The 15,856-nt window shown below is 36.6% G+C and overlaps 1 pseudogene; it reads left to right on the top strand.

The window, feature by feature from the left end:
- Positions 1-12,291, top strand: part of LOC127839957 (ZZ-type zinc finger-containing protein 3-like) — a 37,563-nt pseudogene extending 25,272 nt beyond the window's left edge.
- The last annotated feature ends 3,565 nt before the right edge of the window (positions 12,292-15,856 follow it).

Below are 15,856 nucleotides of genomic sequence, written 5' to 3'. Positions count from 1 at the left end.
GAAAAATATGTCAATTCAAGAATACATTGCAGTAAATGTATTTTTCAAGAATCAAGAAGCACCAGACTACGGCAAATATTATTGGGAAAAGGGGGGGGGGGGTGGCGAATAGGAGTTACGCAAGACCCACCCAATCAAAGACCGGGGCATATCTGACAGTTCTAACATTGTATACCGTTTATGCCAGTGCATGAAAATAAATATAAATGAAAAATAAAAAAGCATGAAATTATTTGATTTCAGGTAACATATAATTTATTTAAATGTGACTTGATTGATAATTTAATACAGTCATTGTTGATACCTATAAATTCGTGATAATGATTATGCCGCTCATTGAGCAAATAAGGTTATAATGTGGGTCGTCATCGTAGTGCTGAAACTTGGCTACTATTTTTTTTCCTTAGTGCCAACCTAGCTAAAGTATCATAGATATTGCTTTCATACTTGGAACACTCGCAAACTATCATAAGGGGACAGTAAAGGACAAGTTGCATAATTCTGGTTGTCATTTTTACGGAATTATGGCCCTTTTTTGACTTAGTAACTTTGAATATATATGGTTACATTTTGTGTTTAGATCCACTTTACTTCTAAAGTATCAAGGCTATTGCTTTTAAACTTCTAATACTTTCATGCTATCATGAGGGTACTGTACCTGGCAAGTTGAATTTTACCTTGACCTTTGAATGACATTGACTCTCAAGGTCAAATTATTAAATTTTGCTAAAATTGCCATAACATCTTTATTTATGATTTGATTCGATTGATACTTTGACAAAACAACTCTTACCTAACATACCACAATAGACTCCACCCAAACCACCCCCCACGCCCCCCCAAACCCCCCCCCCCAAACCCCCCCCCCCAAATCCCCCCCAAATCCCCCCTCAATCCCCCCCATTATTTTTTTTTTAAATTAAAGATCATCTAATAAATGACCACCACACCCTCACACTATACCCCCCCCCCCACCCCCACCCCAAAAAAATAATTTTTATGCCCCCGGTAGGGTCGCATATAGCAGTTGAACTGTCCGTCAGTATGTCAGTCAGTCTGTCCGTCCGTCCGAAAAAAACGTTTACATTGGGCATAACTTTTTCACTTTTGAAGATAGCAACTTGATATTTGGCATGCATGTGTATCTCATAGAGCTGCACATTTTGAGTGGTGAAAGGTCAAGGTCATCCTTCAAGGTCAAATGTCAAATTTATGGTGTCTGTCCGTCCGAAAACTAATATTGGCCATAACTTTTTCAATATTGAAAAAAGCAACTTGATATTTGGCATGCATGTGTATCTCATGGAGCTGAACATTTTGAGTGGTGAAAGGTGAAGGTCATCCTTCAAGGTCAAATGTCAAACCTATGGCGTTTGTCCGTCCGAAAACTTTAACATTGGCCATAATTTTTTTAATATTGAAGATAGCAACTTGATATTTGGCATGCATGGTATCTCATGAAGCTGCACGTTTTGAGTGGTGGAAGTTCAAGGTCAAGGTCATCCTTCAAGGTCAAAAAAAAAAAAAAAAATGAAAGTGGCGTTCTCATGAAGCTGCACATTTTGAGTGGTGGAAGTTCAAGGTCAAGGTCATCCTTCAAGGTCAAGGTCATCCTTCAAGGTAAAAAAAAAAAATATTTCAAAGCGGCGTTCTCATAAAAGTGCACATTTTGAGTGGTGGAAGTTCAAGGTCAAGGTCAGTCTTCAAGGTCAAGGTCATCCGTCAAGGTCAAAGGTAAAAAAATAAAAATCAAAGTGGCGTTATCATAGAGGTGCACATTGTGAGTGGTGGAAGTTCAAGGTCAAGGTCATCCTTCAAGGTCAAGGTCATCCTTCAAGGTCAAAGGTCAAAAAAAATATTAAAAAATTCAAAGCGGGGTTATCATGAAGCTGCACATTTTGAGTGGCGGAAGTTCAAGGTCAAGGTCATCCTTCAGGGTCAAAAAATCTTTTTTTTAAATCAAAGCGGCGTTCTCATGAAGCTGCACATTTTGAGTGGTGGAAGTTCAAGGTCAAGGTCATCCTTGAAGGTCAATGTCATCCTGCAAGGTCAAAGGTCAAACAATTTTTTTTTAAATTTCAAAGTGGCGTTCTCATGAAGCTGCACATTTTGAGTGGTGGAAGTTCAAGGTCAAGGTTATTCTTCTAGGTCAAGGTCATCCTTCAAGGTCAAAGGTAAAACAAAAAAATTCAAAGCGGCGTCATCATGAAGCTGCAAATTTTGAGTGGTGGAAGTTCAAGGTCAAGGTCATCCTTCAAGGTAAAAGGTCAAAAAAAATATTTCAAAGCGGCTTTCTCATAAAGCTGCACATTTTGAGTGGTGGAAGTTCAAGGTCAAGGTCATCCTTCAAGGTCAAAGGTAAAAAAAAATATATAAAATTCAAAGCGGCGCAATAGGGGGCATTGCGTTTCTGACAAACACATCTCTTGTTTTTTCCAAACATGGTTAAAAAACACAAATATTTATTTTTATTATTTTATTTTTGAAATACCGTCAAACCATCCCACCCAAGGCCCCCACGCCCCTCCAAAAAATCCGGCCAATCAGGATGCAGACTCAGACACACCTGATGATGAGAAGGAGACCTACTACTTTGAATCAGATCATGTGGCCTTGAGGGGAAACAATGACTACCAGGTGTTACTGAAGACCATTGCTCTTCTAGAAGCTCAGAGAATACAGGTAGTGTGAACATGTGAGCCTCATTGTGGGAAAACTGGGCTTAATGCATGTGCCTTAAGAGTTTTCAAGACAGGCTGATCTGGGAGAACACTTTTATGATTTTTTTTGTTTAACTGTTGTCTCTTCTAACCATAAATCAAGTTAAGTTGAAAAATGTTGTTCCTGTGTAGACTGCACATGCTGATCCTTGACAATACTTTACACACATATCATGGTGTAGCATTATCATATTGACAAGTTGCCAGAATGCCACATGCTTCGCAATTGAAGAATTACTCACTTAACTAAAAAGAATTTCCAGTTTCAAATCATAGACCAAACAAATACAGGGGTATTATTGTAAGTGAATATCCTGTTTAGTGGTTAAGGTGTCATAGTAGAAGTGCAGAAGTTTGAAACCATGAGTAGTAATCTTGTATTTAAGCACTTCATTCCAACATTTTTTTTTGTCAACACAAAGTCAGTAAGTAAAAGTTTTACCTGTGTGATAACAGGTTTTGCATTCTTAATTTTCTAAAAGGAACATGTTTAAATCATGTTTACAATGCACATGCTTTCATTAGGAGGTTAAGGAGAAAGCAGCAGATATTAAATTCGCTCTTGATAAGATAAGATAATATTTCTTTATTTGTTGAAAATATGTTACATATTTTAAGATTTTGAACTTACACCTTGGTTGGATAAACTCAGAACCCGCTCACTATTTTTTGGCATATAAATTAGTTCTGTTTTTAGTCTCCTGAACAATTCTTTGTTTTTCTTCCCACCCTATATAATTTTTGAAGAACAAATACTCCATTTCCATACTTGTTTGTACATTGCCTTTATTGTGTGTTTTTATTTAATTGACATAAATTTGAAACTGCAAAATGTGGTATCACTGAAATCATGTTTGTATTAGCACTTGAGTCATTTAGGCTGTGAAAGACCTTGACCTGCTGTATGAAAGTCGTCAGGCAGCCCTCACAGACCCCATACAGTTTGTACAGAAACTGCAGAAGGGCATCGACCTTAACCTGCCCAGGCCTCAGAAGGTGCAAATATGGGCCAGCCTCTGGGAAAATGGGGCTTAAAGCATGTGTGTTAAGTGTCGTCCAAGATTAGCCTGTGCAGTCTGCACAGGCTAATCAGGGATGACAATCTTTTCTCATTAATGTCATTTGTTGTTGAAACAAAGTATTTTTCTAAATGAAAATTCAATGTGGGCTGAAAGTGTTGTCCTTGATAAGCATGTGCAGGCTGCACTGGGACAACACTTTACCCACATGCATTAAGCCCTGTTTTCTAGAACAAGGATCATTTACTTTATTGGTTTAACCCTTTGCATGCTGGGAAGTTTGTTGTCTGCTAAAATGTCGTCTGCTGAATTTCTAAAATTAGCATTTTCTTCTATTTTTTTCAAAGAATACTATCAGAATAGCAAACAGTTTGGATCCTGATGAGACGCGACGTTCTGTGACGTCTCATCTGGATCCAAACTGTTTGCAAAGACCTTCAAAATTCGGTTCCAGCCCTGAAAGAGTTAAAAGATGTTCACGATAATATGATATTTAAATGAAATGGAACATGAAAAGCAGTGTGCTAAAATGTTATTGTAATGACAAAAGTTTAATTAGCACTGAAGTAAATATTTTATTTCCCTTATTTAAATTGCAAAGGACCGATTCCAAATGTTATGCTTATTATTTTCTTCCCAATTTGAATGAAAACAACTATTTGTAATTGATAATATTCTAAAATGTTTAGTGCCAGCTTAATGCATACCAGTTATGAAGGCCCAGTCTTGTCTTTGTAATGGTACTAACCATTTACTGACCAGAAAACTGTGGGTATTTTAAGATTAGCATGAAGTGTGTGCCTCTTCATTCATGGGAGATCCTTTATTTACGCTGTGGTAGTTTGCAGGCCTAAATGGCTTATAGACTGACTTTAAAAATATATTTGCTTCTGGTCCATGCACCATTTATAAAATACCTGAAAATTCTGTCCTTGATTCACTTGTGCATTAAATTATACTACTGGTTCACCAAGGAAATGCAGATTGTTGATGTTGACACTGCTGAGTTAAACATGACCATGCTGTCACAGATTGCAGAGCTGCCCCATATCAGCTGGGAGAAATACACAAGTACGCTGGACTTCTCAACGTTCGGCAGCCATCGTCACATGACCAGACTGAAGAAGCAGCTCACAGACGGGAATGGCCCCCCAGGTGTGTGCCGAGCAACTTATTATCACAAAAAAGTTTTTTCATGATCATTTTATATTTGAGTCGCGCTCTGTGAAAAGGAGGTTTTATGCATGTGCTTAAAGTGTCCTCCTAGATAGCCTGTGTATTCTGCACAGGCTAATCAGAGACGACACTTTCCTCTTTAATATTTTTCTTTTAAGAAAAGTATCTTCTTAGCAAAATACCACTTTCGGCGGAAAGTGAAGTCCCACGGCAAATTTATATCCGAAGTTCTTCATTCATTTGTTTTTAACAGTAAAAGTAGGTAATGAGACAAATCAAAGGACTTTTTAAAAAATGGGTCTTTATAGTGGGGTGGTCTCTAAATAGAGGTTTGGCTGTACAACAAATAAGTACATCTACATGTATATATGTCAGTTGTGCATGCGCAAGTATCAATACAATAGATACATGTAAAGAAAAATATATCACTGTATCTATTTATATTCTTTAAACAGATGTTCACAACTGTTACAAACTATAATATTAAGAATAGTATCAACTATTTCATCATCATTTTCATTATTTATTTTCATCTGTATGCATTCATTACTCTTGATTGCGTTTTCATCATGTTCTCATAGCAAACTAGGAAGACAAACAATAATAATAATAATCCTCATTATCAATTTGCTTCATATTGCATCATAAGCATCACCAGCATCATGATTGACAATATTTGATACAGTATTAAATAAACATGTAGTTTGTAATCAGTCATGTCTTTGCCCTGTATTCTTAAACAGAGGAGGTCAAGATGGTATCTGCACCTCAGGATGTGGAGGGGGCAGTGATCCGGGGCCGTGTTAAGACGGAGGAGAAGCCGCTGACTTTCAACCAGTTGTGGACCACTGAGGAGCAGAAACGGTAGGTAGTGGGGGTGAGAAGGATAATTTTTTGCAAGGAAACAGATAAATATTGTCTCAGTTCAAAAGTGCTTGTTGCATATGGAATTTTCTTGTATATCTCACCTCCAACAAAAATGACCATATCCGATTGGCTTAGAGCGGTCATGTTCCCATGGTATTTTTTCCATATATTCCAAGTAATTTCCATACACCCCGAGTAATCGAGTAGTCGGTTGAGATATAATCGTTACACAGTTAGTAACTGACGGTGTATGGGCTATACACCCTCAGTCCTTTCATACCATACTAGAGCTTAGAGTGAGTTACTTTTACTAGCACAGTGGGTATTTTACTAACTTCTCATTATTTTGGAAGCATCAAAAACACCAGATTGACATTTTTTAATATTTATCATCCTGAATAAACTAGCTTTGCATCAAGAAAATGACATTATATTGATGGGTGTGTTTTCAGCTTGGAAGAGCTACTGATACAGTTTCCTCCAGAGGAAATAGAGGCCAGGAGATTTCAGAAGATAGCAGCTGCCCTTGGCAACCGCACTACGTTGCAGGTTGGTCCTGAGAGTTTGTGGTTCTTTGTTGAATCACTGAGGTTACATTCATGCCTGCATATTGGGATATTGCTATTGCATCTTATTAAGGCAAAAACATGTCTTTACCCCAGTTTAAGGGAACTTAATTTATAAAAAATTGACCTTTGAATAATTGATACAGTTTGTGGGTTACCTCTGTATGGATCCAAGAAATTATTTTAATAATAAATTGCATTTATATGTTTGATTGTACCTACCATGGTCTAATGTGTTTGTGAGCTTGATTCTAACAGGACTAGTCTTCAAATGCTCATTCTCAAGACACGATACACTGGTTCTACTCAGGAAATTGACATATTGTTATTATAATATATTCCCTATGCTTTAAAAAAACTGTTAAATCACAACTGAAGTTAATATCAAAAATGACACAGAAATGTGTATACATGTACTGACTGAAAACATTTAAAATGTTTAACAACTAAGTTCATTATTATGTTTTATGATTAAAAAATACGCAAGTTTTAAGAGTGGGTTTTTTTTGCTGGTGGTCAGGTTCAGAGTCGAGTGCAGAAGTACTTTATCAAGCTTGACAAGGCGGGGCTTCCCATCCCTGGAAGGATGCCAAGCACCATAAATCTCAAGAAGAAGGTTGGTGGTCCCTCCTATGAGTAACGTTATGGGAAAAACTCTCTTAATGCATGTGCCTCAAGTGTTGTCCTGGACCAGCCTCTGCAGTCTTCTCAGGCTAATCAGGGACAACACTTTCTGCCCCAATTGAATGATTTGTTTGAATGAATTGTCTTCTAAATGAATATCCAGCTCAGCCTAATCTGGGACAAAACTTTTAAGCCCATGCATTAAGCCCCATTTTTCCCAGTGAGACTTATATCAGTATCAGTGTCTGAGAAGGCTGATGTGAGTCCAGGATCTTCAATCTGGTGTATCTTGTGTTTGAATCCCAGCCTTACCACAACTTGTGCGTACATTGTACTAAAAAACTTCAATCTGGTTCATGTACAGAAGTTTCCATGAGGGATTATGGTCTTTAGAAAGTATTTCATTGTGTACACCTTGTGGTGGTTAAGCCCTTACATCTCCTATGCTTGCACAGGTAAAATGTCACAAGGTTAAGTGGCCATTGTTGTATAAATGAAATCTATTAAATACAGCTAATAATCCTAACAACAAACAGTAAAAGTAATTCTTTTGAAGTCATAAAATAATTCCATATATTTGCATTTGGTCAACAGAGCAGACTATTTAATTATTTAATGAACTAATAAATCCACCTGTTTTTACAATATTTCCCATTGACAATACCACCTGTTTTTACAATATTTCTCATTGACAATACCGTCTTTTTTTACAATATTTACCATACCACCTGTGTTTACAATATTTCCCATTGACAATACCACCTGTTTTAACAATATTTCCCATTGACAATACCACCTGTTTTTACAATATTTTTACCATTGACGATACCACCTGTTTTTACAATATTTCCCATTGACAATACCACCTTTTTTTACAATATTTTCCATTGACAATACCACCTGTTTTGACAATATTTCCCACTACAATACCACCTGTTTTTACAATATTTCCCATTGAGGATACCACCAGTTTTTACAATATATCCCATTGACAATACCACCTGTTTTTACAATATTTCCCATTGACAATACCACCTGTTTTTACAATATTTCCCATTGACAATTCCACCTGTTTTTACAATATGTCCCATTGACAATACCACCTGTTTGAATAATATTTCCCATTGACGATACCACCTGTTTTTACAATATTTTCCATTGACAATTCCACCTGTTTTTTACAATATTTCTCATTGACAATACCACCTGTTTTTACAATATTTCCCATTGACAATACCACCTGTTTTTACAATATTTCCTATTGACAATACCACCTGTTGTACAATATTTCCCATTGACAATACCACCTGTTTTATTACTAATTCCCATTAACAATACCACCTGTTTCTATTGTGATCGCCTTTTGTCCGTCGTGCGTTGTGCGTCGTGCGTCGTCAACATTTACCTTGTTAACACTCTAAAGGTTACATTTATTGTCCAATATTCATGAAACTTGGTTAGAACATGTGTCTCAATAATATCTTGGACGAGTTCCAAAATGGTTCGGGTTGGTTGAAAAACATGGCTGCCAGGGGGCGTGGCAGTTTTCCTTAAATGGCTATAGTAAAACCTTGTTAACACTCTAGAAGTCACATTTTTAGTCCAATCTGCATGAAACTTGGTGGGAATATGTGCCCCAATAAAATCTTGGACAAGTTTAAAAATTGTTTCGGTTTGATGAAAAACATGGCCACCAGGGGGCGGGGCAGTTTTCCAAATATGGCTATAGAAAAACCTTGTTAACACTCTAGAAGTCACATTTATTGTCCAATCTTCATGAAACTTAGTAAGAAAATTTGTTATAATGATATCTTGAACAAGTTCGAAAATGGTTCTGGTTGGTTAAAAAACATGGCTGCCAGGGGGCGTGGCAGTTTCCTAATATGGCTATAGTAAAACTTTGTTAACACTCTAGAAGTCACATTTTTAATCCAATCTTCATGAAACTTGGTCAGAACATGTGTCCCAATAATATCTTGGAAGAGTTCGAAAATGGTTCCAGTTGAATGAAAAACGTGGCCGCCAGAGGGTGTGGCAGTTAACCTTATATGGCTTTAGTGTATAGTAAAACCTTGTTAACACTCTAGAAGTCATATTTATTGTCTAATCTTCATGAAACTTAGTCAGAACATTTTTTCTAACAATATATTGGATGTGTTTGAAAATGGTTCTGGTCTGTTGAAAAACATGGCTGCCAGGGGGCGGGGCAGTTTTCCTTATATGGCTATAGTAAAACCTTGTTAACACTCTAGAAGTCACATTTTTGGTCCAATGCTCAAGAAACTTGGTCAGAATATTTGTACTAATGATATCTGGGCTGAGTTCGAAAATGGTTGAGATCCGTTAAAAAAAACATGTTTTACAACCCTTACTTATCATTAATACTTCTCAGGTGAGCGACCAGGGCCACCATGGCCTTCTTGTTACACTATTTCTCATTGCCGTGTGTGTGCAGGTTGGTAGCCATCGTCACCACCCTACAACAGGATGTACTACAACTCCACCTTCCTTGCCTCTGTCACTCCACCGGTGTTCATGACAGACAATGATGATGAGAACTCCCAGAGCTACGAGGGCAGTGTCACCTCTGGCACTGAGAACTGGGATGCCATGGCAGACGAGGACTTCTCTGTGAGTCTAGTATTCTTATTAAGATCAACCTGCGGCCAGATAATACCCATTTCAGTATCTTTTATGGAGCAAAAAACATTTTGGTGATTGGTTCTTAACTTTCAAGTTTTTTTGTATCCATTATTTAACCTATTAGTACATATTAAATCAAAGGGGAACATGGACACCATTTTAACATGGGTTGATTATTTATTAATTTGTGTCAGTGTAGCTCACATGATATTAAAAACTTAGTAGATTTAAACATCATAAGGTGTTTGGTGGTGGGAAAGAGTAGGAAACTAGGGAAACCATACAATTAACATTGCAGGAGTATATATTTGTATTTCTTAAGGTTGGAGTAGGCTGTTATTCCTATTGCTTATATCATTTCCCAACTACCAGTTGCTAGGGAAGGCAGAGGTGGGGCTATTTTGGAATCACTTTGTTCCCTTTGTCAGTCAGTGGGTCTCATACTGTCGGTTGATCTCTCCAGGCATGCTTGTTATTGAAGCACAGTGAATCATTGGTTCAAAATTAGGAGAACACAAATATTTAGGATGGAGTTTCCTATCATTATAGTCTTGTTGTTATTTGTTAAAGAAGAATGTTCTAAGGTTCATTTGATGTATCGTGTATGTCATTTATATGGCTCAGCATGTATGAATAAAAGCTTGTCAATGTGTGTGCTCCCAGGATGACGAAGGGTTTCCGTTAGAGTTGAGAGGAACAGAGGAGTACCAGGAGCTGCTGAGGCTGAAACAGCTGAGGAACAGAAAGATCAGGCAGAGTGCTGAGAACATGACGGAACATGTCGGATTCAAGGTAATAAATACTGTAACGCTGTTTGTCTACTCAAGGTAATACAGAACATGACGGAACATGTCAGATTCAAGGTATTAAATAATGTGACGCTTCGTGTCAAATTCAAGGTTATAGAGAACATGACGGAACTAGTCGTATTTAAGGTATTTAATAATGTGACGCTTCGTATCGAATTCAAGGTAATAGAGAACATGACAGAACATGTCAGATTCAAGGTAATAAATAATGTCTAGTCTAGGTATATGCTGGCCACACATGTCGTAAGACACATTTTTGCATGACATGGGTCATAAATACATGCGTTTTTATATAGACATTTATTTAAAACAATGCAATAGTAGCCCTTTAAAACAAAATAATAGCAGCCTAATAAAGAAACAGTGTAAATGTAGATCTATCATCGAAATTTTATCTGCAAGAACAATATGGGATACAATTTAAGTTGTTTATTTTAATAGAACTCAGGCTAATTTTTTCCCTTATGTACATTTACACAGGAATAATGATATAGGGTAATGACTTAATCCTTTTCCACTCAGCTACACACATTGACATGTTTGTAGTCCCTAAGAAAATCATATTAAATATATACGTACTTTCTTATTAGATTCCTGTTTAAAAGGCTTCATCTCCAACCCTAAGATACTGATACCTGAGCAGCAAACCTAATAAAACCTGAACAGACTGCATGTTACTTGCACGTTGTTCTGGTTTCATGCTGTTTGCACATAGCCATTTTCAGTTTGCTTCTGATCGCAAAATGTTTAAGATGAAGTATGTTTCAGTGCGACAGATGCGAGTGTGAGCCTATAGTCGGTACTCGCTGGCACTGCATGGATTGCCCACCAGACCTCGCAGTGGACTTCTGTGATGAGTGTGTCGACAGGTAAGGCCAATATATCGAGCTTGGTTCTAGGAAAGCTCTGCGAATTGTATGCGCAGGAAGTGTTGTCCTAGATTAGCCTGAGCAGTTTGCATAGACTTATCTGGGACATTTCTTTTCGTCTAAACTGGATTGGCTTTAGAAGAGACTCCCTCTAAACAGAAGACTCCATAACAATCGAAAGTGTTTTCCTGATTATCCTGTGTAGACTTCTCAGGCTTATCTGGGATTACATTTTATGCACATGTTTAAGCCCAGTTTTCGTAGAACAAAGCTCATAAAATAAATATAACCTTCATCAAAATGGTTACCACTTTAAAAACTGTAGTACTCCTACTTCAAATCCAATCCAAATAATAAAAATAGGTTGTTTATATGTTTCTTTTGTTATCAAATCCATATCCTTCAAACAAGTCTTTTGATAAAAACAAAACAAAAAGAATGTGATGTAAATAGTATTTTGAAACAGTTTTAATAACATATGTTTCAGTTAAAACTTGATGAACACTTTTGTGTTGTGATGTTAGCTGATAAATGTTGAGTATCGTGTGATTGGTGAAAATATCATCTCCTACTGCTCTGTTTCCAGTGGTTATGAGTCGTCCATGCACAACTCCAGTCACAGGTTGAAGCCCAAGAGGTCTCTGGAAGGCGCAGACTCTGGGTTCCGTGACACAGACTACATGGGGTTCCTGCCGGGAGGTTCATCTACAGGGTACAACTATTTGGACCCCAACTACATGCCTGCTAGCTGAACACTGGACCCCAACTACATGCCTGCTAGCTGAACCCTGGACCCCAACTACATGCCCGCTAGCTGCACCCTGGACCCCAACTACATGCCCGCTAGCTGAACTCTGGACCCCAACTACATGCCTGCTAGCTGAACCCTGGACCCCAACTACATGCCCGCTAGCTGAACCCTGGACCCCAACTACATTCCTGCTTGCTGAACCCTGGACCCCAACTACATGCCTGCTAGCTGAACCCTGGACCCCAACTACATGCCCGCTAGCTGAACCCTGGACACCAACTACATGCATGCTAGCTGAATCCTGGACCCCAACTACATGCATGCTAGCTGAACCCTTGACCCTAACTACATGTCTGCTAGCTGAACATGCAGTGCTTGAACCTGCACGCTAGCTGACCTTTAATGATGAGAACGTGTATTATGAACACTGACAAACACTGTCTACAGTATGCAGTTGTTAAAGCAATATTATTTTCTTGTTTTTTTTTATCTATTTTTAGATTACATTTAAGCGAATTTAAATATACATCACTTACGCACACAAAAACCCCCTATAACAAAATTATGGTTATTGAAAATAAATTAAATGACTTTTTTATCTTTAAGTGTTCCAGCACAGTGGCTGAGGATACAAAATAGTATTTAATTTTATTTGCTCACCTGAGCACATTGTGCTCATGGTGAGCTTTATAATTGCCTTTTGTCTGTCATGTGGCGTCAACATTTGCATCGCTAGCACTCATTTATTGCCCAATCCACGAGAAACTTGGTCACACAATTTGTCCCAATGATATCTTGGAAAAGTTCGAAAATGGTTCCGGTTGGTTGAAAAACATTGCCGCCAAGGGGCGGGGCATTTTTCATTTGGCTAAAGTAAAACCTTGTTAACACTGTGAAAGTCACATATATAGTTAAATCTTCATGAAATTTGGAAAGAACATTCGTAATAATGATATCTTGGGCTGCAAAGAACAGGTCAGTTCCTGTGTATCTTGGGTGAGCGACTTTGGGCCTTTCAGGCCCTCTTGCTTTGATTTCACGTCTAAGCATAAAATAAATCTGGATATTTTAGCAATTCAGCAATGTAAAAATCGTAGTACATATATATCCTTGACTTGTGAAGACAGTGCATAGTGTGTTTTTTCGTTGTTGTATTTTTCAAATAATTATAAAGACAAAGCAGAGTGTTGTTCGGGTTTGATCTCACAAAATCACTGTGACTCTGTACAAAATTTGTTTCTCTACAGGTTTTAAATGTTAAAAAAGGGTTAATGTGTGTATGATTGAATGTCGTACTTGAGAGAATTTAATAAACCTTTTTTTAAAGATGACTTTTTTCAAAGAAAGATTATCGGCAAAAAAAAGAAAAGAATTTTGTTGAAACAAAAAAAAAATTCATATATTTATTTGTTCGTATTTGGTTTACATGATTTCCAAGCATATATAAACATTCTCTACAACAAGTTCATGTTTATTTGTTAGTTATTTATATTGACTTGACATATCAATTTATGATGAAATTAAATAGGTTTTTGATTTGAAATTTAGCAATGTGTTATTTCAGGGCAAATCAATCGTGTCCGAAAATTTAGATATGGAAAATATATAAAAAAAAATCCTGTTTTCCGAAAATTAAGAGATTAAAGTTAAATGTCCAATAATTATAATAATATTGAAATAAAAGCAATAAATCAATGCACAAAAGTGTTTCTTCTTTATAATAAAAACAACTTTACAGCTTTCCTTACTCTTGCCTGAAATGATACAGAACAAAAAAAGGAAAAACATTTAACATACTGCTCCTTAAAGGGGCCATCCAACAGATTTTGGCATGTATTGAAGCATGTCAATAAATGCTTTATATTGATAAATTTAAACATTTGACCTTAAAATCTCCAGTAAAAAAACAATAGTTCATTTTTTAAAAATGAAAAAAGTAACCCTCAACATGGCTCGAACCACTGACCCCTGGAGTAAAAAGTCTCCCGCCTAGACCACTCGACCATCCATGCTCGTGCTTAGAGCGAATGTATTTTTTAGCCTTTATAAGCAATCCTCGTAGTTTCCCAAAATATAACTACAACAACCGAACTTTCAAAATTATTCAATCGTTTTGCGTCGCAAGACGCTTTATATTTATCAGGTTTTCAAATCGTCAAAAGATGCATATAATGGATATTAAAGAGCATGGTAAATGGTCAGTATTACTATTTCCTCAAAAATATAACAAAAACGAAAAATTGCGAATCTGAAACAACTTTTTTTAATTTTGTCAATTTACCAATCTTTAATAGGAAGATGTGATTTAAAATGCTGTTGGTTGAGTTGATTGTTTTCTACCGGTATACATAGTTATTTACCCAATTACGCAAATGTTATGGTCATGCGTCTCCCAGGTTTAATGGCCTTAATCCGTTTGTAAAACCCCATGATCAAAGTGTCACAAGATAAGCGAATAAAGTGCCGAACTCTGGTAAAATAGCGCTGTAAAATATACTGTCAAAAATTTAGAGTCATTAATGATAGACGAAAACGCGCATGTCTGAAAATTAGGGGTAATGAAAAATAGTAATTATTTTACCCCAAAAAGGGGAGTTAAAATGAATATACTGTTCTGGGAGTCTTTAATACCGTTCCCCACTCAGCCCTAATACCCCTTTCTCGCTTGCTTTATCCTTTTCGGTGTAAGTTATATCTAACTGTGATGATTTCAGAAAAGAAGACGTTTTTATCACTGATAAGGAGATGTTTAAACATGCCCAGGCCAGGGCAAATGTGAACCTCATGGTTATTACTTTAACTACTTTGTAGAGGAGAACCATACGATATCGTACAGTCGTCCTCTACCACGTTTGTTCAAATTATGCCCCTGGGTGTATATGGTGTATTGTATTGATTAAAATGTAAGGCAAACGTTTTCGCATTCCATTGATAAATAATTACACCCTGAACGTATTAACAAATAGGTAAGTAAATATCTTACAAAAGCAATAAAATCGACTGAGCCACAGAGGCATCTGGTTCGCTGAGATATCCTTTTTATTTAACATATCTTTCGCCTTAGGCACATCTAAAGAAGACATGATATAATAGTGCCAAGATGACCATATATCACTCACCTTAGTTATTTATTTTATGTAGAATGAGAATATTGATTTTGAATGTAGATATATAATAAATAACGGGTATCAATGAACATATATGAAGAACAACGAACATTTGCAGAAGAAATTCGACACGTAAGGAAGACCACTTAGCTCACTCGATGGTATTCATACACATTGAAGTCTAAGTGCCAAGAGCTCAAACACGTACAGGTGCAAACACCTGACCTGATATACACACACAAAAAGTAATAATATACACACGAAACAATAATACGATAACATGTTTACAAACATCAACAAAAAGTGTAGAATTGCATATTGGAATATAGCAGTTCGTCTTGTACACAAATATTTTGTATTTGTTTACTAAAATGTTAACAATACTTCATATGCTGTTTACAAATTACTTCTTAAGTATTCCCAAAATAGGAAAAGCAAACTGTAGTAGTAGTAATATGCGTTATGCTTATTTTATAGACAAAGAATTTATTTAATCAGAATTATTATGTGTTATGTTATCTTCAGCCGCTCTATATATTTAGTCAAACACTCAATGATTCACACACATTATCAACACTCGATAACATATTAAATATCTTTAAATAAACTAACAATATAATTCATTCACCAACTAAGGGAGCCTGGCAAGCTGTAACACTGGTTATGAAAACTAATCATTAATAATCACTCCATGAATCTACAATA

The sequence above is a fragment of the Dreissena polymorpha genome, chromosome 7 (genome assembly GCF_020536995.1).
Source record: "Dreissena polymorpha isolate Duluth1 chromosome 7, UMN_Dpol_1.0, whole genome shotgun sequence".
Taxonomy (NCBI): domain Eukaryota; kingdom Metazoa; phylum Mollusca; class Bivalvia; order Myida; family Dreissenidae; genus Dreissena; species Dreissena polymorpha.
Note: the sequence above shows the minus strand (reverse complement) of the source record. Positions and strands in the feature narration are given on the sequence as shown.